The sequence below is a fragment of the Tachypleus tridentatus genome, chromosome 11 (assembly GCF_004210375.1).
Source record: "Tachypleus tridentatus isolate NWPU-2018 chromosome 11, ASM421037v1, whole genome shotgun sequence".
Lineage (NCBI taxonomy): Eukaryota > Metazoa > Arthropoda > Merostomata > Xiphosura > Limulidae > Tachypleus > Tachypleus tridentatus.
The window spans coordinates 72,161,752-72,187,981 of record NC_134835.1 but is presented as its reverse complement, the minus strand read 5'-3'; the positions used below and the strand labels follow the sequence as shown (position 1 = coordinate 72,187,981).

Genomic DNA, 26,230 nt, shown 5'->3' with positions numbered 1-26,230 from the left:
TGTAAGCAAGCCCCAAATATAAAAAGAAAAACTCTTTATGTGTAAACATGTACACACGAGTGTATGTATTTATGTTGTCACGTATTACAATTTCAAACAGCCTGAAACTGGTTAAATGATAATTATGATTTAGAAATTAAGTAAACGTCAATATGTATCCAGCTTATATTATTTGCCAACAAGATTAATACACACATTTTTTTTAATACAAATATATTTTAATGTATACAAACAATATTACAAGTTACAATAACGGTTATTACAAATAATGATCTATGTACATACACAAGTTTTACAAACAGTATTGGGTCTTCTTTCTGTTCCGGAACTTCCTTGATATCTTATCTATGGTTCACGATGAGCGAATTAATTTTAAGATGATGTAGATACAATTTAATTAACAAGGAACTAGCTAGTTCTGTATTCTTCTACCTACCAATTAAGTTATATAATGTTTTAATAAAAATATTAATGTCCGATGTAAATCCACTAAAGTTGAATGGTTTGAATGTTCGAAATCTATAAACGTTTCTCATGAAATATCAGAAGTTCCTGTTTAATAAACGTTGATCACAGTTATAGCTTTCAAGATTTATAATGTACCAACTGTAGCAAACCAATAATATATACTGTCTCTTGGCGTGTCACATTAGTTACACTTACTGGCGTGAGGAGAGTTTCTAGAAATTTCAGTTTATGCAACAATACTGACGGTACAATGGTGTTTGCATATACACATATACTATTGATTCTCACTCTCGAGTATCTTCTATAACTTTAGTGAATAGGCGGGAATTTCGCAAATTAGGTTTAACAGTAAAAGTTATGTATATTTCTAAATATAAATTTGACTTAAATAAATGTCGATATTAAATATAATAGTAACTTCGTCACAACCACCCTCCTTTAAGAATTAATAATTGTCTAGCGGCAATTTTTAACTAAAATATATTGTATATACATTGTGAACAATACATTGTAAAAGAAAAATATAATTTCAGTAATCATGACAGTATGCAACACAATCAATAATATAACCTTATGATCACAAAATTGCATAACATGTGAAAGTGCATCAGCACAAATGTTATCAACCCCTTTGACATGGATTATCTTCAACTCATACTCTTGTATGGATAAACTCTAATTTAACAATTTGTTTTTACCCTTCATTTGAGGTCCAGCATGGCTAGGTGGTTGAGGCACTGACTCGTGATTCGAGGGTCGCAGGTTCGAATCCCCATCCCATCAAACATGCTCGCCCTTTCAGTCGTGTGGGCGATATATTGTGATGGTCAATCCCACTATTCATTGGTAAAAGAGTAACACAAGCATTGGCAGTGGGTGGTGATGACTAACTACTTTCCCTCTAATCGTACACTGCTGAATTAGAGACATCTAGCACAGATAGCCTTCATATATAGCTTTGCATGAAATTCAAAACAAGCCAAACTGTTCATTTGGGTCAAAAACATCAGTGGGTTATATTTAATGCATATGACAAGAGGTTGTTGTGATACGGATACATCACACTGAAATGTTCTTAAGCGAACAATAAAGCTGATGTTTCTTTTTCCACAGTAGAATAATTATTTTGGTGACTTTTTAGAAAAATAACAAACAGGGTGATAAACACCTTTCTTGTCTGATTGTTATAGAATAGCATCACAATTGCTAGCTTGTATAGTTAATGCAAAAGGCTTATCAAAGTCAGGTGCCATCAATACAGGGTATGTGCACAATAAAGATAAGACTATTTCAAAAGCAGATTGGCATGTTTCAGACTACTTGAACTTTTGGTTTTTCTTCAGTAGATTTGTTAATGGTACAGTCATTCCTAAAAATCTCATAAAGCTTTTCTTGATGGTAGGAGTTGATAATTCACAATACAATCGACTTTGTCTTGAACGTCAGAATTAGTCATTTGATGTTGGATTCATCTCCAATATTTCTAGATTTATAGGTGTCTGAGTCAAAGTGACTGTCAATAGTTTCAGAAGAATACTCAATGGCTAAAATATTTTTGGATGAATCTCCCATGTGATATGGTTTCAACATATTCACACAACACAGTTGGGTAATCTTTCAATGATCGGGTGTTTTTACAACATAGGCCTTATCATTAACTTTCCAGAAACTTCATAAAGACCATTATACCTAGCTTTGAGTGGATGCCCCTTTGTGGGTAACAATAGTAAAACCATGTCACCAGGATGAAACTTACCCTCTTCAGCCTTGTGGTGATAAACACTTTTCATTTTATCTTGGTATGGCTTCAGATTTTCTCGAGCCAATACACAAGTGCATAAGAATCTGACCAAAACTTGTAAATGTAATCTAATAAGTGCATTTCTTTCAGGTCATCTTTCAACTATTGTTCCTTTAACAGATTCAGAGGACCATGCACTGAATGGCCAAACAGCAATTGAAACAAGCTAAACCCTAAGGATTCCTGAACCAACTTATGAACAGGAAATAATAATGAATTAATTCCTTCATCCCAGTCATTCTCGTTATTGAGACAGTAAGCCTGCATCATAATTTCTATGGTAGAATAAAATTTCTCAAGAGCACCTTGCTATTTGCAATGGTACACACTAGATTAGACCTGTTTAGAAGCAAGCTGGTAATCAACCTGTTGAAACAATCCAGAACATAAAATTTGATTCCTGATCAGATTGAACTTCTTTGGGCAAGCCAATAAAAATAAAGAAATTAATCAGTCTTATCAATTTTTTGGGCTGAAATGTTTCTCAAAAGGATAGCTTTATGTAATTGAGTGAATGCGCACATGATAGTCAATAAATACGGGTTCCCTGATCAAATTTTTGGTAAAGGTCCAACACAATCCACAATCGTGCAACCGATGTTTTTTTCAAAAGCTTGGATAACTTTCAGGAAAGCAACAGGAATTTTCTCACTAGGTTTTCCAACCACTTGACATGTATGACATGACAAGTTTTACAAAACTGAAAAACGTCTGCCTAATTTTTGGCCAAAGGGGACATCTCATAATTTTGTCATGTCTTGTTGATGCTTGAACGATCTCCCATGAGGAGTTCATTGGCAACTTTCAATATTTCAGAACAATATGTTTTTGGAACAGTGATTATATAATTTACAGCCAAGTCCTCTGAAGCTAGCACATTGGTCTTCATTTCTTCATAAGCGCACCATTTTTTAAAAACAGTAATTTTGAACTTTTTCCAGTTCATCTTTTGGAAGTACATATTTAAATAGTGAAAGATCTGTGGATCCTTTTCATGCTTAACAGTCACTTTGTTTTTAGCAAATGGAACTTCATTAAGTGAACCAAATCCCTAATTGTCCATCATTGTCACTAACCAAGGAATTGTCAGTAGGACAATCATCCATGAGAATCTCATTAAATCCAAAAAAGGTCTGAGAAATGCTTATAATATAGTCTTGTGAATAAGTGTCTATCATTTGGTTTTGGCTTAATTTCCAAGCCTGAGCTCAAGTCGCATTACGTGAGGGAAATGCATCAGGATTCTCCTCAACAACAACATCATCCTTAGATAAAACAGTGATTGGCTTGCTAACCATTTTGGGTTTGGCAACACCATTTCTCCCAGCTAAATTATTTCTCAACAATAATGATACAACCTTAATTGGCAGAATATGACTTACTCCAAGCACAATTGATCTCAAATCTGCATCTGAAGCTAAATAAATGTTATGAAGAGAAATATTAACAATACCCTGAGCAATAACTCACCAATGGCAGAACTTGAATGTATACCTTCTAACAACAATGATTGAGCTGCCCCAATATTATGTAGAATACAAATGGGTATGGGATTGGCAACATCATTTGTCAAAGATACAGAACCAACAAACACAAAAGGTCTAAATTCCTCCCTGACTACATCAACCTTTATATCAGTGGCCAAATCAACAACATTGGGTGATATGTTGAAACTATGTCCTTATGTGTCAGAAACACACTAGGTTTTGCCTCGTTTTCTTTCTTCCTTCTCAAACACCAACAATTGGACATAATATGGCCAGATTTGTTTTTTTTACAAAAATGGTAAACAGGCCTTAATGATTTTTGATTAAGCCTTAATCTGACTGTTAGAAGATTTTGAACTGGAGGAGCTGGATATTTTAGAAGAATTCTCCACTTTAGTGAATGAAACAGATACAAATTTTTGCTGAGATGGTAGGAACTTCCTTTTATATAAAGTTGTTTTACGTTTTACGTGTTACAGTGTAATCATCGAAAGAAGCAACTGCTTCCTGTTGTATTTCAACATTTTTTTCATCCAAATACGTTTTGAGACCATCATGTACACAAAGTTTAAATTCGTCAGTTAGACATAATTGCCTTAGCTTGTTGAAACTGTAGCCAATATGTATAGAATTGCACCATTGACCGAAATAAAACTTTTTTTTTTGATGGAGGCAAATTACATTTAAATTTGACTATATTGCTTGATAAACCTTGAAACTTATGGTGATCGATAAGCCTCTGGTACTAACTTATATGGTATGAGAATAACTGCTTTAACCTTATCATAATTCAAACATTCATCTAGAGAGAGAGAGATAGAGCAACATAGGTTTCTTGTGCTTTATCAGTTGAAACACTTTGTAATAATTATAACCATTTTTCGATGGGCCATTCCATGCTTCAGGCAACTTTCTCAAAATGTTGTAAATATTTATCAACTTCATATTCATTAAATGGGTCTATTTAAACATATCAATTAAGTTGAAAATGTCATTTTGCCTTGGTCGATCGAAGTTGAGTCTAATTGCCATTTCTTTCACCCTAATTTCTTTCTTTGGTTTCAGTGGAAACTTGTTCTTTGTCAACTTTGATTGGGGCTTGTTCTTTCTCAGCTTAGATACAAGTTTGTTTTTTCTCTTTATTGCCTTTGATACGAGCTTGATTTGATTCAAGCTCAATTTGTTTTAGTTTTAGCTGGATCTCTATCTTATCTTTATCATTCAACCCCGATTGGCCAGTGAGGACACTAAAGATTCCTCCTAATACTTCCTCAAACAACGAATCATCAACTAGTATTTTAGTAATATGCCTTTTTTAGCTCATTCTTTTTTGATTCATTTCTTATCCTTTAGTTCCAAAACTTTGGCAATTTCAAGCAATTCACTTTCATTATATCTTTCTAGTTGGTCGAGGGAGGATAATTCAAGAAAATATTGATAATCAGACATGATCAAATCTTGTTGGTACTGATAGATATAGATTGAATTATAATATGAATTTTAATTAGATTGATTTTTGTCTCTGATTCAGATCTTGGACACGAGACTCCAATTTATTATGTCACTTTTAACAATTTTAAGTAGTCTGAAACTGAGTTAAATGATAATTTAAATTTAGAAGTTAACTAGTTTATGATAGTTGCCAATAACATGCATAACTGTATATCGCAATAAAGTAGCTGCAAAGACAGAATGTTGGTTTAAATAAAAATATATTCTCTTATATTTATCTGTAGTCTAAAGGTGGTTTTTCTTAACTTTTATTCTTTTTTTATTAAAATTACCTCAGTCTGATCACTTTCTAAAGCTGTCAGATAATAAATATTTTTTATTTTACATATTACTTTTGTTGTTGTTGTTTTGAATTTAGCACAAAGCTACACAATGGGCTATCTGTGCTCTGCCCATCACGGGTATCGAAACCCGGATTTTAGCGTTGGAAGTCTGCAGACAAACTGGGGGGCTACATATTACTATAAATACTACAATAAATATAGTTAAGCTATGATATAAATATTCTGAATCAAGCCGTACTGAATTTCCAACCATTTAATGAACAATCAAGGTATGAAGTGTACAGTTTGGTAACAGTTCAGGTTTGTTTTATCACAATATAAGTATGTAGTGTACAATTTGTTAGCACTCCAGGTATCTAGTATATAGTTTGGTAACAGTCCAGGTATGTAGCGTATGATTTAGTTACAGTCTGGATGTGTAGTACTTTTTAATAACATTCCAGATGTGTAGTGGACATTTTAATAGCAGTTCAGGCATGTAGTATACGATTTAATAACAATATAATTGTGTAATGTACAGTTTGTTAACACTCCAGGTATGTAGTGCATGGTTTTATAACAGTATTTAATTTAAAGTTTCATAACACTCGAGATGTATAGTGTACGGTTTGGTAACAGTCCAGATGTGTAGTGTACCTTATCATAAACAGTTCTGATCTGCCCTTTATTATTAATGAACAGTTTGGGATAGCGGGCACTGTACGATAAATAGTTTATGTGATAAACAGTGTGCAACGTAATTTATAGTAAATAATTCTGTTGCATAACATATGTAATTGTGAACAAATGTTAGTGCCATCCCTTTATTTCATTTTGTTAAAGATAATCATAACGTTTCAGTTTAATTTAATTAGGACAAGTTTGTTTATAATTAAGCACAAAGATACTCAATGAGCAATCTGTGTTCTGGTTTGTTTGTTTTTGAATTTCGCACAAAGCTACTCGAAGGTTATCTGTGCTAGCCGTCCCTAATTTAGCAGTGTAAGACTAGAGGGAAGGCAGCTAGTCATCACCATCCACCGCCAACTCTTGGGCTACTCTTTTACCAACGAATAGTGGGATTGACCGTCACATTATAACGTCCCCACGGCTGAAAGGGCGAGCATGTTTGGCGCGACGGGGATGCGAACTCGCGACCCTCAGATTACGAGTCGCACGCCTTAACACACTTGGCCATGCCGGTCCTCTGTGTTCTGATATCGAAACGCAATTTTTAGTGGTGTGAGTCCGCAGACATACCTCTGTGTCACTGGAGGGCTAATTAGGACAGACAAATTGAATATAAATAAAATTAGATCTTATACAAGAGTAACTTGTATATAAACAACTTATAAATAAACGTAGACCTAATACATACACAAATCTAGATCATTATATTTATTGGCTTCTAAGCCAATAAATAAACTTAGACTTCATACAAAAGTAAAAATTCACCCAATATATCTGTATATAAGTAATAAAGATATATCTGTATAGTCAATAAGGACATATATATATATGTAGGTAATAACAAATCCGAAGTTACAAATGTCAACAGCCTTAAAACATACTTTATAAAAACAAAGGACATCTAACGGAACAGAATGAGGGAAAACTGAGTTGAGGGGAAAAAATTTAAGAACTGCTGAAGGTTTAGGAGAAAATGTCCTTTATAAATTAATATTTCTATACCCACTAAGAGTTGGACATGATATATTAATATTTTTTTGCCAATCAAAAGTATTTTTTTTATGATGAAGATAAAATATTTCCCTGCTGATCACCAGTATTTTATGATGAAGATAAAATATTTCCCTGCTGATCACGAGTATTTTCTGTGGAGATAAAATATTTCCCTGCTGATCACCAGTATTTTCTGTGGAGATAAAATATTTCCCTGCTGATCACCAGTATGTTTAAGGGGTAAAAACGGTTCAAATTGAAGTCTGGTAAACATATGGTGTAAAAGAAACAAGAAACGATCTACCATTCACGTGCTATTACTCTCTTACTACTGTGGCCACATATCTGAGACACGCTGTATCTCTTACTACTGTGGCCACATATCTGAGACACGCTGTATCTCTTACTACTGTGGCCACATATCTGAGACACGCTGTATATCCTTTGCCTGAAGAAATGTGATACTAAGTCCGTTTATGAGAAATGGACTGTGTTGTAGGTTTTTAGACCAACCTTCTGAATGTCAGTGTCTCGAACCATATGGGTCTTGATGTTTTCCAGGTCTCGAAAACGAGTGTGGCTAAACGTTTTGCCAGTACTTAGACTTACCCAGGATTATTAAACGCTAAACTTCGATTAAAAGCAGTTCATAGAGACACGATATAGCAACAAAACTTTTACTAGTGACATCCCTCAACAGTTAGTACTACTACACCTTTGCAATAATGTTTACAGCGCCTCCATTATTTTTGCCTGCGTCGCCAACTTACCAATTACTTGTACAGCAATCCACAGTTTTAACATGTGCTTTTCAATTGCTACTATACATTGCATTACGCTGTTCAAAAATAATCGCTACTATACATTGCATTACTCACTGGCTTACTGCAAGTTTACGTGCATCTAGTGTACGTATTTGCATTAAACGTTACCAATTATCTGACATTCAACATGTCTTTTAGACCTGCTGTGATCCTGTTTAACTTCAAAGATCATAAACAATTCAGTCATGAAAACCAACAACAGCTTTTGTTGACCTTGACCTTTATTATTTTTATTTATTCCTTTTTTTTTTCCACAGAAGGAAACCTTAAAACAATGACTGTAGGGTTAATGTTTAAAATATTTACTTTGTTAACACGTGTGAATTTTATTCTTTTTGTTTTATTTTTTAATGTGTAATATATTACACAGTCTCCGTCTCGGACCCTGAGGTCTCGACTGCAACACTGGAAATGAATACGCGACAAAATCAATTATTTTGAGCGCTACAGTAGCCTAGCGGTATGTCTGAGAACTCACACTGCTGAAAACCGGGATGCGATACCAGAGGTGGACAGAGCACAGATAGCCTATTGTGTAGCTTTGTGCTTAATTCCAAACATACAATCCAAATCCAATCATGTTGAAATGTGTGTTTGTGTGTTATTAGATTATAGCAAGGCCACAGTGGGCTATCTACTGTGTCCACCGAGGGGGGATTCGAACCTCTGATTTTAGCGTTGTAAATCAAAAGACTTATTGTTGTCCCACTGAGGAAAATTTTGAAATGAGCCGTCATAAGTGTAGCATATGAACTTAGGAATAAATGTACAAATAATTATTGTGCTTAACAATTCTTATAATATGAAAATATAATCACCTGTGAAATATTTAAGGTAGTGTAGTTATTTCTGAACAAATTTGTGTTGATATAACAAGAGTAAACGATATATAAGTAATTATACAATATCACATGTCTTTCTGTGTGTGTATAACTATAAAGTAGAATATCATGCGTGTTTCTGTTTGTGTCAAACAATAACTAACAACGCCACGCGTCTTTCTCTTTGTTTCTAACCATATACAACGCCACGCGTCTTTCTCTTTGTTTCTAACCATAAAGTACAACGCCACGCGTCTTTCTGTTTGTGTCTAACAATAAAATATAACATCATGCGTCTTAACAATAATGATTTGTTTGTTTGTTTTTGGAATTTCGCACAAAGCTACTTGAGGGCTATCTGTGCTAGCCGTCCCTAATTTAGCAGTGTAAGACTAGAGGGAAGGCAGCTAGTCATCACCACCCACCGCCAACTCTTGGGCTACTCTTTTAACAACGAATAGTGGGATTGACCGTCACATTATAACGCCCTCACGGCTGGGAGGGCGAGCATGTTTGGCGCGACGCGGGTGCGAACCCGCGACCCTCGGATTACGAGTCGCACGCCTTACGCGCTAGGCCATGCCAGGCCCCAACAATAACGAACAACACCACGCGTCGTTCTGTTTGTGTCAAACAATAATGAAACAACACGCGTATTTCTGTTTGTGTCTAACAATAAAGTATAACATTATGCGTCTTTCTGTTTGTGTCGAACAATAATGAACAACACCACGCGTCTTTCTGTTTGTGTCTAACAATAAAGTAGAACATTGCGTCTTTCTCTGTGTTTCTTACCATAAAAAACAGCACCACACGCCCTTCTGATTGTATCTAACAATGAAGTAGAACACCATGCGTCTTTCTCCTTGTTTCTAACCGTAAAAAACAATACCACGCGACTTTCTGTTTGTGTCTAACAATAAAGTAGAACGCCACTGTCTTTCTGTTTGTGTCTGACAATAAACTACAACACCACGTGTCTTTTTGTTTGTGTTTAACAGTAAATACTTGCAATAACGTTTATCTATAAAAATGCTAATGAAAGACTTCACGCGAAGATATTTGTATGTAATTTCAAAAGAGGAGGAAAGGTTATACAATTATAAAGTGAAATATTGATATATGTGTGTGTGTATGTGTGTATGTCTCATTGTTAATGACAGTTCCTTTCTTTATAACTCCATAACTCCTTGACTGTACTTCTGTCAGTCTTTATATATCACTGTCAACACATCAGTCTGTGTACTTCGATCTGTTTTCATTCTACTTCTTTCTATTTACCTAAATATATTTACGATTTTTTTTTTTCAAGTGTCCGATCTTTGTATATCACCTTTCTGCTGAGTCTCTACCCACAGTTCTATATTTAGTTGTCTTTATTGTTCCCAGTTTATTTGTACTTTTAAATTATCTCTATATATCAGCAAATTAACCTGTCTAGTCTAACTTTCTTTATTACTCTCAGTTCTTACTTATCTATTTGTTCATTTATATTATCCATAGACGGGATTATGTGTACGTGTGTGGGATAATAGGGAATAGTTGACCCAACCTTTTTCTGTGGGACATAGTATACACAAGATATTCAAAATAAGTTAGAATTTTTGCCCCCTTTCTCATTTAGGCCCCAAGTTCCGACCATGATCTTATCCATATATTTAATGATATTTCGTTTTCTCTATCGTTTATCTATCTCACATTACCATTTGTCCCCCAGTGGCACAGCGGCATGCCTACGGATTCACACTGATAAAACTGAGTTTCGATACCGGTAGTAAGCATAGTACAGATATCCTATTGTGTAGCTTTGTGCTTAACTCCAAATAATCAATCACTTTGTCATTTATATTTAACTGTCTGGTTCGTTATTGAGGTATTGTTTTTATGTTCTATATATTAATCTATGCGTATCTATAAGTGTGTATGATTTTATTTTTTATAAGTACTTTTTTGTTATCAGTTGCAAGCATCACGAACTGTTGAGAAAACTTGACATGTCATTAGAAACTTGTCCAAACACCAGAACCCACACGATTAAAGTACTTACTTGTGTAAAAACACACGCTGTCAAGCGGTTTGAAATACACGACTTTTGTGGGACATTCATAGACATAAAACTTTCAGTAACTAATTACCCAACTCATTAATCATGTTAAAGTTTTTGTTGTTGTTTTTCTGACGTGTAATTAATAAGTTGTCTGCAACTTTTATGGCGCTGAAAATAAGCCACTAATTTAAAGAGAATTGAAACCTTAAATCACCTAGTTTAAATAGAACTGTAATCGTAAGTCCACTAGTTTCAACAGAACTGTAACTTAAAATCTCGTAGTTTAAACGAAATTATAACTCTAAATCCTTTAGTTTAAACATAACTGTACTCCTGAACGGAACTACCCCATTCTGTAGTTACTGTCCAATAGTGGTTATTTATATTCACAACAAATTGTTTTCCGTATAAGGCTCCCAGAAAGTCTCGTATACTAACTGTGCCCCCCCCACCCTCACCCCCAAGTGAATTTATTCTGTAGATGCTAGGTATATTAACAGTACTGTGTATTTCTTACAATCTCATGACACCTTCCTACATCCCTTTGTATGATGTCAAAAGACAAAGTTACTGTCATGTAGAAAGAGAAAGGACCATTTAAACTTGATATACACGATATATTAATGAATTACACGTCAAAATTCACAGGAAAAAAACAACGCACAGAAATAAAATAAATCAGTATTTGCTTTAAATTATTATACGCATTGTTTTTTCAACAATAAGTAAAATCACGCTGATCCTCACATAGAAATTAATTGAAAAATTTACACATACACATCTATGACACTTTACGTGTAACTGTGACAAATACTGAGCACACAATACTATTTATCTAACGTACACGGTTCCCAGTTTGAAAGTTTCCTGACCCTCAGTGTCGATCTATCTGTTCAACAATTGCCTATATTTTAGTATGAATTTTAAGTAAATCTATTCAGTCAAATAGGAGAGCGAAAAACTTCACTAACATTTCTTTTATTGGTCGCGGATTCGAATCCCCTTCACACCAAACATGCTCGCTCTTTCAGCGGTGGGGCGTTATAACGTGACAGTCAAACCCACTATTCGTTAGTAAAAGAGTAGCCCAAGAGTTGGCGGGGGGTGGTGACGACTAGTTGCCTTCCCTCTAGTCTTACATTGCTAAATTAGGAGCGGCTAGTGCAGATAGCCCTCGTGTAGCTTTGCGCGAAATTCAAACCAAACCAAACCTTTTATGGGACTTCCTTACTACACTAACATCCTAACCCTAACACATTTTATTAATACATATAATTACACTATTTGTTATTATTTCACGCAAAGTTTTGTATTGCTTCATAGGGGTTTACCTAGTGTGTAGTTGATCATAAATTGTTCAACTATAAAAATATTTGTGCAATTGAAATTCACCTATATAAGTGGATTCAAGAAGATAAATATTGAAAAAAAAAAAACACATTTAAGGTTGTAAATTACATTCCACAGTTGATAAATAAATGTATTTACTGGAATATTTTTAATTTTGTAGACCAGTTGTTACTAAGCCTGTGTTTATGAAGTGCAATAAGGCATCATGTATTAAAATATGAAGATAAAATATAATCGTGCAGTTGACAAAAATCATTAGGAAAAGGTCTGAACCTTTAAGAACTCAGTATGTATATACTTAAAACATGGTATACAGTGTGGAAACATTAAGATAACTTTGTAGGAATAGGTAGCAAAACGTAGTGAAAGTAGGGGTGATTTCCGTCACCTTCTTTCAATACCCAGATTTTAATGTCTTTTTTACACTATTTTACGTTATTGTTTACTTAATTGACTGACACTAGCCGTAGAAGTGTATTATGGGATTAAGTTGTAAGGGTATACGTCAAAGTAGGAAGTGGGTGTAACTCAAGAAATGGCTCTTCATATCAGTGTTATGGTGGATGTTGGAGTAGAAACTTCATCCGAGTTGATGTATTATTACAATAGTGGCGATTTGTTTTTTTATTACATTAACCCATAGAGAGCGTTAGTGCACTCTTTGAGATATACAAGGTGTTTGTGTGCCTTATCCCAACACTGTGTCTATGTTATGTTATTGAAAATTCAATGGATTTTTTTCCCTTGGTGTGCACCATCTATGAATATAGTTAATGTTAATTTACGTCGAAAATAATAAATGCTTAATAACAGCAGTAATGAGGATGAAAGGGTTGTGAACCCACTGTTAACGACTCGTAATCCGAGGGTCGCTGGTTCGAATCCCGGTTGCACCAAACATGCTCGTCCTTTCAGCCGTGGGGGCGTTGTAATGTGACGCTCAAACCCACTATTCATTGGTAAAGGAGTAGCCCAAGAGTTGGCGGTGGGTGGTGATGACTAGCTGCCTACCCTCCAGTCTTACACTGCTAAATAAGGGACGGCTAGCGCAGATAACGCTCGAGTAGCTTTGCGCGAAATTGAGAACAAACAAACAAACAAATCCCACTGTTAACATACTCTTTGTATTCTCAAGACGGCTGGTATGAGTATTAAAACGGTCAGTTGCAATCTCTTTGTTTGTTAATCTGAAGATGACCTAAGAAGTTCGAAACGTTGTTCTCTACTTTATCTTCATTAAAGTTTTTAATACCCATACCAGTCGTCTTAAGAATAAATACATTTTTGCTTAAAGTGGGTTTCTCGTCATCACGAAAAACATGTCTTTTGTTCCAAAGTATCATCCCGCAAAGTTTGGTTAAGATTTGCCCAGCGACCTAGGGGTAGTAAGATAACGTACAGACAAATAGACAGATAGACACATAGTTTTTGGACTTTATATATTTAGATTCCGTTGTTTCAAGAGCATGCATTCAAAATTTTAAATCGTTTCGTTAAACAATGAGAGAGTAAAAAAATCAGGTAAACATCAGTAGTGCAATTTAAAATTATTATTGGTAGACGTTACGTTTATACTTTAAATATACTAATTCCATCTTAACACCCCCTAGGCCCGGCATGGCCAAGCGCGTTAAGGCGTGCGATTCGTAATTGAAAGTCGCGGGTTAGCATCTGCGTCGCGCCAAACATGCTCGCCCTTTCAGCCGTGGGGGCGTTATAATGTTACGATCAATCCCACTATTCGTTGGTAAAAGAGTATCCCAAGAGTTGTCGGTGGGTGGTGATAACTAGCTGCCTTCCCTCTAGTCTTACACTGCTAAAGTAGGGACGGCTAGCACAGATAGCCCTCGAGTAGCTTTGTGCGGAATTCCAAAACAAACAAACAAACTTAATACCCCCTAGCGGATGAGCTGTAAGTCTGCATGCTTAGAACGCTAAATATCGGGTTTAGGTGCTCATAGTGGGGACAGTACTGATAGCCCATTGTGTATTTGCTAAAACGACAAACCAACTAATTCATCTTAATTAAATGTCTACAGTAAATATAACTAATATGGTTATAAAAAACACTGAGAAATTACAATGGAATTATTTTGTAAACATCTGTAATGACAGGAAAAATAGAAAGAGCAAATTGACTAAGACACAGTTCCAGAACAAAACTAATAAAATATGTGTACTAAGCCACTTAGAAACATCTTTTAATATATTTCAGTTACATAGTTTTTCTTTCAAATTATCACTTCGGTGGCTCAGCGTCAAGCTTCTAGGCTCTTTTTACACTCAAAATCGGGGGTCAATACCCGAAGTAGGCACAGTGGTGCAGATCGCCCATTGTGCAGCTTTGCACATTACGAAAACATGGTCTTTAATATTTTACAGTTTTTATTTCATTACTTATATTGAAACTGTTGGAGAGATAAATAAGTTTGTTCCAAATCATCCATTAAACACGTTGTTCGTTATTGATTGTGTTGTTCATCATTAGATTAGGATTTTCGCCTACCGAACCTATTACGTGTATCTTCATATATAACATTGTTTCACATTTAATTTCTATTAAATAAAACGAATAGTAAAAGACAAAGATTGATGAACTTGCCAGTAATAATGTCAGTTATTAAGGTAATGTTCTTGTGTTTCATTATTATGAGGTAATTATTACTGTTCGTTTAGTCCTGGAATAGCCCGTTGTTAATATAATATTTTTGTTCTTACTCTTAGGTTAATTTTTAATGTCCGTTTAGTCCTGGCATTGTCCGTTGTTAATGGTATGTTATAGTGGCTTCACAGAAGTTCATTTTAACCTGGCATTGTCAGTTGTTAATTAATTTTCAACGCTAATTATTTATTGTTATTACTTCTACTTGAATAAGTGGTTAATGCTCATGTGGCCACGCTGAGGTTAATTGTCAATGCTCGGATTGTTCCTGCCAGTGTCTGTCGTTAATGGAATGTTCTTGTGGTTACACTGAAGTTAATTCTTAATATTCGTTTAGCCCTGGCATTGTCTGTTGTTAACAGAATATTTTTGTGGTTACACTGAGATTAATTTTTAACGCTCGTTTGGTTATTGTAATCTCAGTTGTTAGAGGAATGTTCATGTAGCCATGCTGGGATTCGTTGTCAACGTTCCTTTGGTCATAACTGAATTGGTAAACTAATTCTTATTGGTGTTCAGCTATCTGTATTGTTACAGCCAAAATAACTGGTAATTTAACCTTTCGTAATTAATTTAGAATGTGGTCTTTCAACCACTTCTATGTTTCTTGTATCACAGCCGGCCCGATAAGTTCTGGTACTGTGCGAAAGGTTTCGTCGATAGTGAATATATCAGATACAGTGCGGTCTATATTTGATTACATTCTTTCTTACGTTCACTCGTACGTTCTTCTAATTAGTAAGGTATATTTCTGCCATGATTCAACATTTTCATGTAGGTGTTCTGCTACCATTTAATGACATCCTTGGAAACTACTTGTTTAAAAATAATAAATATTCATTGTTCCATTTGCTTAGGTAAAGGTTACATACTGCAACGGCTATCCAAAAGAAGCTTGTTCTGCTCCTCACTTTAGGAATGACACAGATACATATACAAGTTGGCATAAGTTGGGATTATCTTCCTTTTATATTTTACATGGAATAATAATTGACGTGGGGAATTAAAGGTAGCGAGGAACCCGCACTAGGAGCTTGGCCCGACTTGAAAGTATAATATTACATCATTATTCATTTTGTCTTTTCCGTGCACGGATGTAGTTAAAACTTTCTGTTCTAATGCAGCAGCCGGTTTGAGTTTGAACGAAAATATAAGAATATACAGTTTAGTTCTAAAGCACGTATTATCATTATGAATAAGAGTTTTATTTGTTCACTCGTGTTTGCTTCCTTTCCTTTGCCATCAGAGTTTATTATAACTTTCTACACATCATTTGATTTTATTATAACTTTCTACACATCATTTGATTTTATTATAACTTTCTACACATCATTCGATTTTATTTTGATTTTCTACACATCATTTGAGTTTATTATAACTTTCAACGTATAATTTCCGGAATCTGCCTCTTACGGACATTAGAATTTATCGACCAAATATAGCACTATACGTGGATACTGCAGCATTAACTTAAAGTGATAGAAAACAATCGAGTTAAGTATTGTGACGTTGCTTCATATACTAGCTTCCCACTCTCTGAATGCGATACAATGTTATTTTAAGTTTCTTAAACTAATTACTGCAATCTGAAAATCAAAGTGAGCGGATTGTAATATCTCAGATTGACTATAAGTATATAACACGGCTCTTTTTTTGTGCTCGTGTGAACAGTAGATGACGCCTTCAGGCTCAAAAGACTATGGGATTGTGGGATAACTCGTCTCAGTCCCAAGGCCGATCGTATCGAAATCCGAAATTTACGTTGTGACGTTGCACTGATGAATAGTTTCGTATATTTTTCTTCTGTAAGTTCGTGTTCATCTTGTTTGTTGCATGCGTAAGAAATCTGAGTTCATGAATGACCTCGTTGAATGTAGAGGACATAAATAACAGTACAGAGCTTAAACTAGTTTCAAGTCTCCGCGAGGCACGTTTTAAAACTACATGTAAAGCTTGCATTCTACTTCTGTAATGTAGTTCAGATTTGAAACCTTTACGCTTTACTTCAGGACTTGAAACAAACTTTGCCAATCTGAGGCAAGATTTGTAGGAGCAGCATAGCAACCCGTGCATCTCGTGCTTCAGGCGACTTTAACTTACACAGTGCTCTTTAGACAATGAAATTAATATTAAAATAAACCATATTTTGATCTCAGTGTTGAGCGATGGATGACTGAGGAGGATTATAGAAGAGACAGTTTGTTTGTTTGTTTTGGAATTTCGCACAAAGCTACTCGAGGGCTATCTGTGCTAGCTGTCCCTAATTTAGCAGTGTAAGACTAGAGGGAAGGCAGCTAGTCATCACCACCCACCGCCAACTCTTGGGATACTCTTTTACCAACGAATAGTGGGATTGACCGTAACATTATAACGCCCCTACGGCTGGGAGGGCGAGCATGTTTGGCGCGAACCCGCGACCCTCAGATTACGAAGCGCACGCCTTAACGCGCTAGGCCATGCCAGGCCCTTAGAAGAGACAGAGTAGCCTATTAGTATTCCTTTAGTTATGCAGTTAGTTGGTTCAACTTTGGAATGTCAGTAATTAATTTGCTCTGTGTGGTGTATATTGTTCTTCAGACTTCAGAAAATTTTAAGGAACTTTCAGGTTTTTTAATTGTCACCAGTTGTTTGAATTCGACACCAGTTGGTGTGAATTTGAGAAAAACGGATTAATTAAAATATGTTTGTGTTAAAAATGTTACCTACTTTGCAGTTGACTTGTTTCGACAAAAGCGATTTTGAAACTTATCTTGTTAGACAGCGCGGCAGCTTTATAAACATCACTGGGTTCTGTTAACAGCACGACGTTATCGAAAAATATTTATCTGCTGACCAGACAAATTTCTGTAACGCGTTTAAACTTTAAACTATAGCTAATTTCTGTTGTTCGTAATTAAGCTTTAATCATTTAAACCACTTGATTTCTAAAATGTTTTTTACATGGACTGTTTAATGACGACTGGCAACAATATTGAAATATTAAAGTTTTTATCAATATATCTATATTTGTGGCTATTTCATTTTTTTTTACCAAAGGAAAAAAAAAAAGAGAGGACACGCGCCTCTGGTAAAAAAAATACCTGAGTATGTTGGGGTGAACGTCTTCCTTCATGTTATGGTCCACACAACTCACCATCTTTCTCTAATCAATAGCTGACTCATCCGAGAAGTTTGTGATTTAGGTCTCTGCCTGTGGGCGAAAAAACGAGCAACTCTTCTACACACACACACACACACACACTGTGCTCTCTCCCACAACCTTGCACTCACAGGCAGACGCAAGAAGCTCGTGCTCCACGATGTTAGGACACCATCCCGAAATAAGATTGTGAACTTTCTCTCGTGCTACGACTGATTCGCTAAGATTACTAATAACAGAGTTCAAGCTGGCGTCTTGGTCTGTAATAAAAACAGCGGGTGTTTATAAATTGGAACTTTTCTAGTTCGCTCCATTACTTGAGGCAGGTAGTATTGGTCTGTCCGTCATGCCGTACTTTCGACACAGTTTTGCTCTACCTCAACCGTTAAGGAAGCTCAAAGCGAACCGTGATAGAAGTAAAGGAGACAACACTAACGGACTATCTGGACCCCAGAGTCCAGCCCTTCCACGTGCAGAGCCTGCCTTGTACACAGGTGTTCGCTCAGGGATGAATTATTACGGACTCAACAGTTTAGAAGATTTTAATCCGTTTAAACGTCACAGTGCTTTTCCAGACTTTTACGGCGGTTGTTCCGGTTACTTTTCCTCTGACTGCCACTCTGACTATGGGAGTGTAGCCAGCGAAAGTATCAATCAGTTGGAATGCGAGAATGTTTCACTCGCTGGAAGTACAATGACCAGCACTTCTACTGAGTCTCACGAAACCAACACCGACACGCCTGATACTCCACGAAACGGCAACGAAATAAATTCAGCAACGTCTTCAAGTTCGAGAACTCTCATTGATATTCACTGCTGTTGTAAAAATACTTGTCATGCCGGTGGTGGTTCTATATATCGTTTAAACCTTCATTGTTGCCATCAGATGGAGCCGTTATGGGAAACACGAGTTTCTATTTCACAACGACGTACACGAAAAGAAGGAAGTTGGTATGATCGTAAACTACGTCATCAGTCATGCCCCATTCTACAGGCAAGTTGAAACATTCGTAGAACACTGTGTTTTAAGTTTTCTAATATTTCAGAGTGTAACATCAAAATTTTAGTATTCTTGCAAGCAAAAAAATCCGTGATTGTTTTTTGTTGTGATAGGCACGTTCTTAAGTTTGTTGTCATGAATTTATCGTTCTGCCCCCGCTGGGATAGCATTAAGTCTTCGCATTTACAACGCTTAAATCAGGGATTCGATTCACCTCGGTGGATACAGCAGATAGCCCGATGTAGCTTTGCTGTAAGAAAAACACACATTTATCATACGAAATTTTGGTATACTATTGGCTGATAAAAATTTCTTTAAAACATTGGTTGTCGTTTCGTTAATGCAAAGTTGCACAATGGTCTATCTACATTCCATAGGCCCGGCATAGCCAGGTGGGTAAGGCACTCGACTCGTAACCTGAGGGTCGCGGGTTCGATTCCCAGTCACACCAAATATGCTTGCATTTTCAGCCGTGGCGGTGTTATAATGTGACGGTTAACCCCACTATTCGTTGGTAAAAGAGTAGCCGAAGAGTTGGCGGTGGGTGGTGATGGCTAGCTGCCTTCCCTCTAGTCTTACACTGCTAAATTAGGGACGGCTAGCGCAGACAGCTCTCGAGTAGCGTTGCGCTAAATTCAAAAAACAAACACTCCAGACACCGTGAGGAATCGAACCTCGGATTTTTCATTACAAGTGCGCAGCCTTAACGCTAACACACCGCGCACTTCTTAAAAATAATTTCGGTAAATAAAATATTAAGTTTTTCCTCTCTTCACATTCTAAGTTCATCTGCTTAATTTCGTTTTCGCAAACCATCGTGGATTTAACAAAATAATACGAAATGCTAAAAGCTACAAAATTTGTAGAATAAGAAAGTAATGATTGGACTGTTTATAGATGAACAGGTTGTAACAACCGAGTGTGCGTTATTACTTTCAGCTATTCCTATAAATTAAGTATGAAATGTAATGAACTATAGCTTATTTTCTATAGCTTAAGTTTCTATATGTATATATATACTTATTTAGAAAGAAGGCCTTTTAAAAAAAAACATTAATGATTCAACATCTTCTCTTGGAGAGAAACGAACTGGTAAATCCGTGGGTTTGAGTGTTTTGAAAGTAATACCTCAGTGAAAACTTATTTTTTAATAATGATCATAAGATTGATTAACTTCTTCAAGACTAAAGACGGAAAGTATTTCACGCGCTTGTAATTTCATCAAGTATAATGGCTTTAATTAAGAGGGATCGGCCCAGATAAATTTGATGATAAGATTTGGGGGTCGAGACCTTAATCTTGTTAAGATTTAGGGCCTAACTTTATGTGATTCATACGATAAGATAACACCCTTATACATTACATACATAAAAATGCTGCATATGTTATGTTCCAAGTACCTAATAAGTAAGCCTTGAATTTAATGGCTGGTGCATCTATTTCTTATTCCTATTTTAGTTGTTATCGTTTAGGCTTAACAAGATTTGTAAATTCTGATAATAAACAATAATCCTGTTTACAGTTATTATTGTGTAGATTTAATTGTTAATTACTTGTTATTAATCATCCTGCAGAGCTTCAAACTTTCTTTTTATTTATAACTTGTGATCAAAACTTTTTATCTATTTATTTGTGTTAGTAACTTTTACAACTTTCTTAGGTTTAGGTCATAAACTTAATATATTAATTTTCCACAAAAGAAGAATATTTTTCATTTTGTTTAAAATTGGAATATCGTATACTGGTGGGTTATTCAAACGCTTATCAGAATTATTTTCTATAAATTGATAAAAATTTGAAATATTAGATACATAAACAGGTAGATAGCCCTTGTATGGATATTAAAACTATGTTTTCTATTGCTATACTACAATCGAAATACCTGACCTGAAATCTCAATTATAATCTCGATAAAATAAATGCCGAGACACTATTTACCAATTGTCATTCTCTTATTTCAAGACATTTTCATCAAATGTGTGTTTCTAATTAATTGTCTCCGGCGTACAAGTTTGTTCGCAGAAGGGACTAGACATATTTTTACTGAAAAGAGTGAATATGTGTATGTCTATTTTCTTATAGCAAAGCCACATCGAGCTGTCTGCTGAGTCCCACTGAAGAGAAACTCATGAGAATATTTCAGCAAAGTAAAACGTGACATTTTATAATTATTTATGCACGAACTTCAAAATGTAATTGAGAAATCATGGATAGAACAACCTGTAAAAGTAATCATTTGAATTTTAGGTTTTCTCAAAGTTACTTCAAAAACACATTTTAAATACTTGAAAAAATTAACTAGTGGAGTGAATTAAAATAATGTCTGCCCTTTGAAAACCTGTAATATAACTTTCATAAAAAAGAACCGATTCTCCATTACGAAAAAGAAAGGGCACGACGCCCTCTATAGAATGTTTGATCCTGTTATGAGCCCGGTAAAAAAAAAAAAGTCTATAATTAATGGGCATCATCGTGAAAACCAAACCTTCACTGGATCTCTTTCTCTGTTGCACCCCAGGGAAATAAGAAGGAAAGGAATAAGGCTTTTTTTTATGCTTCAATGAGAATGCAAATGAGGACTTATCTTTGCGGTAGTAGCGACGATTAAGTTGTGTTTGTATGATATAATGTCAACTTTTTTAAAAGAATATTTGACGTTACTGATCGTGGATGTTCGTCGATCAATGGTTATGAGAAATGAAAGGAAGAGAGAAAAATTTCGGGAGTAGAGACTTTGAATGTTCAAAGTTAAACATTAGCACGTGGTACTAGTCCTACTCCTCCTTTGAAAGACGTGATTAGCGGTAGTTAACACTCCTACGAAAAGTGGGGCCTAATAGGCCCCAGAGCAACTTGAAAGGTTATTAATATTAGGCTAATAATTTTGTATTTAAATGAAATTGCCATTTAAATCCATTAATGAATAGATTAACGAGATTCCCACTGTCCCTATCTACTATCTAGCGAAACCACAGCCAGGGGAACGGGCTTGGAGAAATCAGCACTAGAAACCTCTTTTCGTAGGAGTGTTAAATGAAGCCTTTTAATGTTGCGCTTCTCCGTTATTTTACAACATTATTTAGTGATGAAGAGAGTATTTGTGGCTACTTTTGTTTTTAATTAATGACAATGTAGCTGAACAACATTTTTGTCGTCAGAATTTTGAGAAACAGACCCGTGAAGGAAAAGTATGTCTTTGGCATTTCATGGTACCACTTCTGTTACAAAATTTAAAGAAGTGATATTGGTATTCAATAAAAGCTGAAATATGATATAAGGTTTACTGTTTGAACATAAACGTACGATAAGATAAATTTGGATTATTTAATGAAAAAAATAAGATGTTTTACAGTAACGATATCCGTTAAGGATATTGATTTTCATTTATATACTTCTATTTGATAACCTTTATCTCGCAGAAATGCCTGAAGATAAAACAATCGATACCTTGAGGAAATAACGTACACTTTTATTATCAGAGTATTACCAAAACATCTGCATTGCTTCAAAAACAACAAGTAAGGTATAGCTATAACAGAAGATAAAAAAGTGAAGGAGACACGTTTGTCCTGCAACACCACGAGTCTTTATTTTACGTTATGTAAAGGTCGTTCTTTTTGTCAACTTAAGCGTTACCTTTCAACCGTAGCTGCTCTTTTTCCATATACCTTTCATCTCAACCAGCACTATGGCAACCGCTTGATGTATTGGTTTGTTATTCTCAAGGCTACATCCTTCGCCACACCCCACCCTCCTGTTTGCTGGCCTGCTCAAACGCCTCCAGAAACGTGCTTTGTGATCTTATGCATCAGGTTGTAATAGTGACAATGATTTGGTGATTGGAGCCAGCTCCTAGCTTTTTACATGTATGAATGAGTGAATGAAACGAGATCCGTTTTTCTTTGAAATATCATTCCTGGAAAGACGTTTCTTAGAGATATACCGTTTGTTTGTTTGCGTGTTTATATATATAAAGAGTTTTGTATTTATGTAGAAGATTTTGAGATTTTTAAAACTGGACAACAAAAATGGACAACGAACGGATTTAAACGTTGAGAAGCAACTGGAGTTTGAAGGATTGTGTATTAGTAACAGAACGTAGTTACATAATCGAAATGCTTATGTTAAATGGTTAGTATTTCTACCGATCAGCGACTTGATGGCTTCAATCTCTCACATACCAGTCGACTACAAATTTCACGTGCAGCAAAATTCTATTCAAGAAAGATTCAGCAGCTCACGTATCCTCTAACAGAATGTTACAGCAATGCTATTTCCACATATTTCTACTGACTGAAGTACCGATGACGTAAAGAAAACTTCCAAACTGTCCTTTCTGCTATGAGGAAAATATATATGGAGGCGACATGTCTCCCCACGAACATCTATAATTTAAGTGAAAAAGTAACAAATGAAAAAATCTGAAAGACTTGTGTAAGAACTTGTTGTTTGCGTCAACTAATATAAATATTCAACTTCAAACTAAAAATTGTTTATTATAAAATACAACTTCTATGTAATTTTTGGCCCCTGAGTAACACAGCGGTAAGTCTGCAGGCATGGATGGCACAACATAGGTAACTCATTCTGTATCTTTGTGCATAACCACAAACAAAGAAACAAAACTGTGTAATTTACTTATTTATATGATTTTTTTTTCGCTGTGATTCATACCAATGAAAGTTGTTTGTTGTTGTTTGTTATTAAGCACAAAGCTACAAGAAGGGCTATCTGTGCTCTGCCCATCACAGGTAGCGAAACCCGGTTTCTTGTAGTAAAACTCCGCAGACATACCGCTATGCCACTGGGAGGGGGGAAAACTGATGAAAAAAAAGTAATTGATTTTCTTTTTTCCTAAAATATTAATATTGAAAGGAAAACTAATGTGTTTTAGTTTGTAATTCAATTTTGTCTTATTCCATTTTCTGCTCTAACGAGAACGTTTCACCGTTACTTTAAAGAAGCTCCACATGATATGTGTAGTTTAAAATGTTAGATGTAATTACGGAGTCTTTTTATTGCTCTTTCGTGACCGCCACTAAATCAGCCACTAAAAATTTTCCCTCTAACCTTGAAACAAAAATATAACACGTGTAAGTCGGAGCTGCTTAGACATGCTCTCTAGTGGCTCAGCAGTCAGTCTGAAGATTTGTAATGCTAAAAATTGGGTTTCAGTACCCGCGGTTGGCAAAGCACAAATAACTCACTGTATATCTCTATGCTTAACAACAAATAAACAATAATTCTTATGTATCTCTATGACTTATAAATCATAGGCATCCATAAGTGCTAGTAATTCTTTTTTTCTCTCATTGTGTTATTGTTATATATTAGTTCTGCTTTGTTGCAATTTCCATTGCAAGTCGGCTTTTATTAGCAGTACTTTAGTTTGTACAACCAAGTTTTGAAATAGTCTCTATTTCCTATATTATTTTAGGTTTTGACTAGAATACCAGAAGTAAATGCTGTTGTTGTTTTTGTTTGTTGTAATTGTTTTCTGACTACATGAAGTCACATAGATGTCGGTGTTTACTTCATTAATCTCGTTTCTAACTTTTCTTTGTGGCTATAAGATGTGAAGTTAAGTATTTTTAGCCGCGGCATAGTGACTCAAAGAACAGCTCCGAATCTGTTTGTTTGTTTGTTTTTAAGTTCAAACGTTTAGCTCATAACTTCGTCATCTCGTGACCGATTTGAGATCTAATTGCTGTTTTGGACTCAGGAGGCCAAACACTTTCGATTTTGCCACCCCCAATCTCTCATAGATTAATGTACTCTAATCATTCCTAAAAGAATTTCAATTTGAGAGTAGGCTAGTAGAAGTCGAGATGAGTACTAAAATCAAAACGGGTGCACGTGCGTCCCACGCTTGGTATTGATGGCACACAAAAAATATAACTTGTAAAAAAGGAAAAAGAGCAAAAGGTCTCTGCCTAAAATTATCTCATGTGTTTCGGCTATTGAAGATTCCCTCTTGTTTACCTTGGCTTGTCGACTTTTAAGAATTGTACTGATGCTAGGTTTATGTTGTCTTCATTGTTCTGTGGAAAAAGCAATGTTTTTTGAAGAACTTGAGAAGTTGTTATCACCAACTGATTCAGCACACAAGAGACCAGTGAGGGAGGATTGTGACACAGGGGTCAGATACCTAATTACATGCAGGCATTTTGTAAAGAATCTTGGAAGTAGGAATTTCAAGTTCATACCTTGCATGCAGGGGGTGAAAGGTTCCACTGTCTGCTCGCGAAGCGTAATTCTTCTCCGAAACTTTAAAGGGAGGTCCGTGTGTTTTATAGCCAAATAATTGTCAAATCAGTAACGAAAACTGGTACGGGCCCAGAAATAACCAAGCAAAAAAAAAGTGGAAACCTACTGATCCAGTATAGGCTTGATATCTAGAATCACTAACATTCTCACGCTCATTCTTATATCTTTAAAGTGCTCAGTTTCATTGTTTTAAAGTGCTCAGTTCCATTGTAAGTACATTACAATTATAAGCTATTTAAAGTTTTTACTTCTTACGTACGAGCCATACTTTTTCGATTTTTCACGAAACAAGACCGGGCGTGCCTAGTAACTAGCATGTCCGAATGATGAATTCGAGGATTCGTGATTCTGGACCCGTATCTGCCAAAACGTGCTCCGCACCTTGGAGTCCTTGGATACTATATAAAAGTGCCAGTCAAATCGTACTGTTCGATCAGACAAAGAATTACTAGTTTAAGAGTTAGTGGTAAGTGATCAGGATAGCCCATTATAACTTTGTGCGAGCCTCCGAAACAAACATGTATTAAACAGACTCATATCACTACTAATTTTGAAGATTGTTTCGAATAAGATATTCTAAAGATTAACATTTAAAATAGTGAATTATCGTAATGCGCATAAATTATGAATCAAGTTCCACAAAGAGGTAATATTCATTACTTATGATATTAATTTTTTAATCTAATATAGCTGTAATAACTGTTTAAATAGTTACAAATTGATGTGTTTGAAATCTACAGAAGCTTGCAATTGAAAATATACCTTTTATTGTTTGTAATTATTGTATTTCAATTCAACGGGCAAAATCCACTAACGGTAATTAGCATGTGGAGAGAAATCTGTAGTTCCTATTGTACACATGGATTAGTATTACGCGTTTCTACGAGACATCTGAAATGAATGCTT

General features: G+C 35.4%; 1 protein-coding gene and 1 long non-coding RNA gene across 10 annotated transcripts in view; one reads left to right on the top strand and one right to left on the bottom strand.

The window, feature by feature from the left end:
- The window catches only part of LOC143232448 (uncharacterized), a 68,989-nt gene extending 49,950 nt beyond the window's left edge, over positions 1 to 19,039 (bottom strand). The window contains exon 1 of the long non-coding RNA XR_013017533.1: positions 17,999 to 19,039. This is a non-coding gene — a long non-coding RNA (uncharacterized LOC143232448). The remainder of the gene's footprint in view (positions 1 to 17,998) is intronic.
- Positions 1 to 26,230, top strand: part of LOC143232446 (neuron navigator 3-like) — a 260,645-nt gene that overhangs the window by 188,877 nt on the left and 45,538 nt on the right. The window lies entirely within an intron of this gene.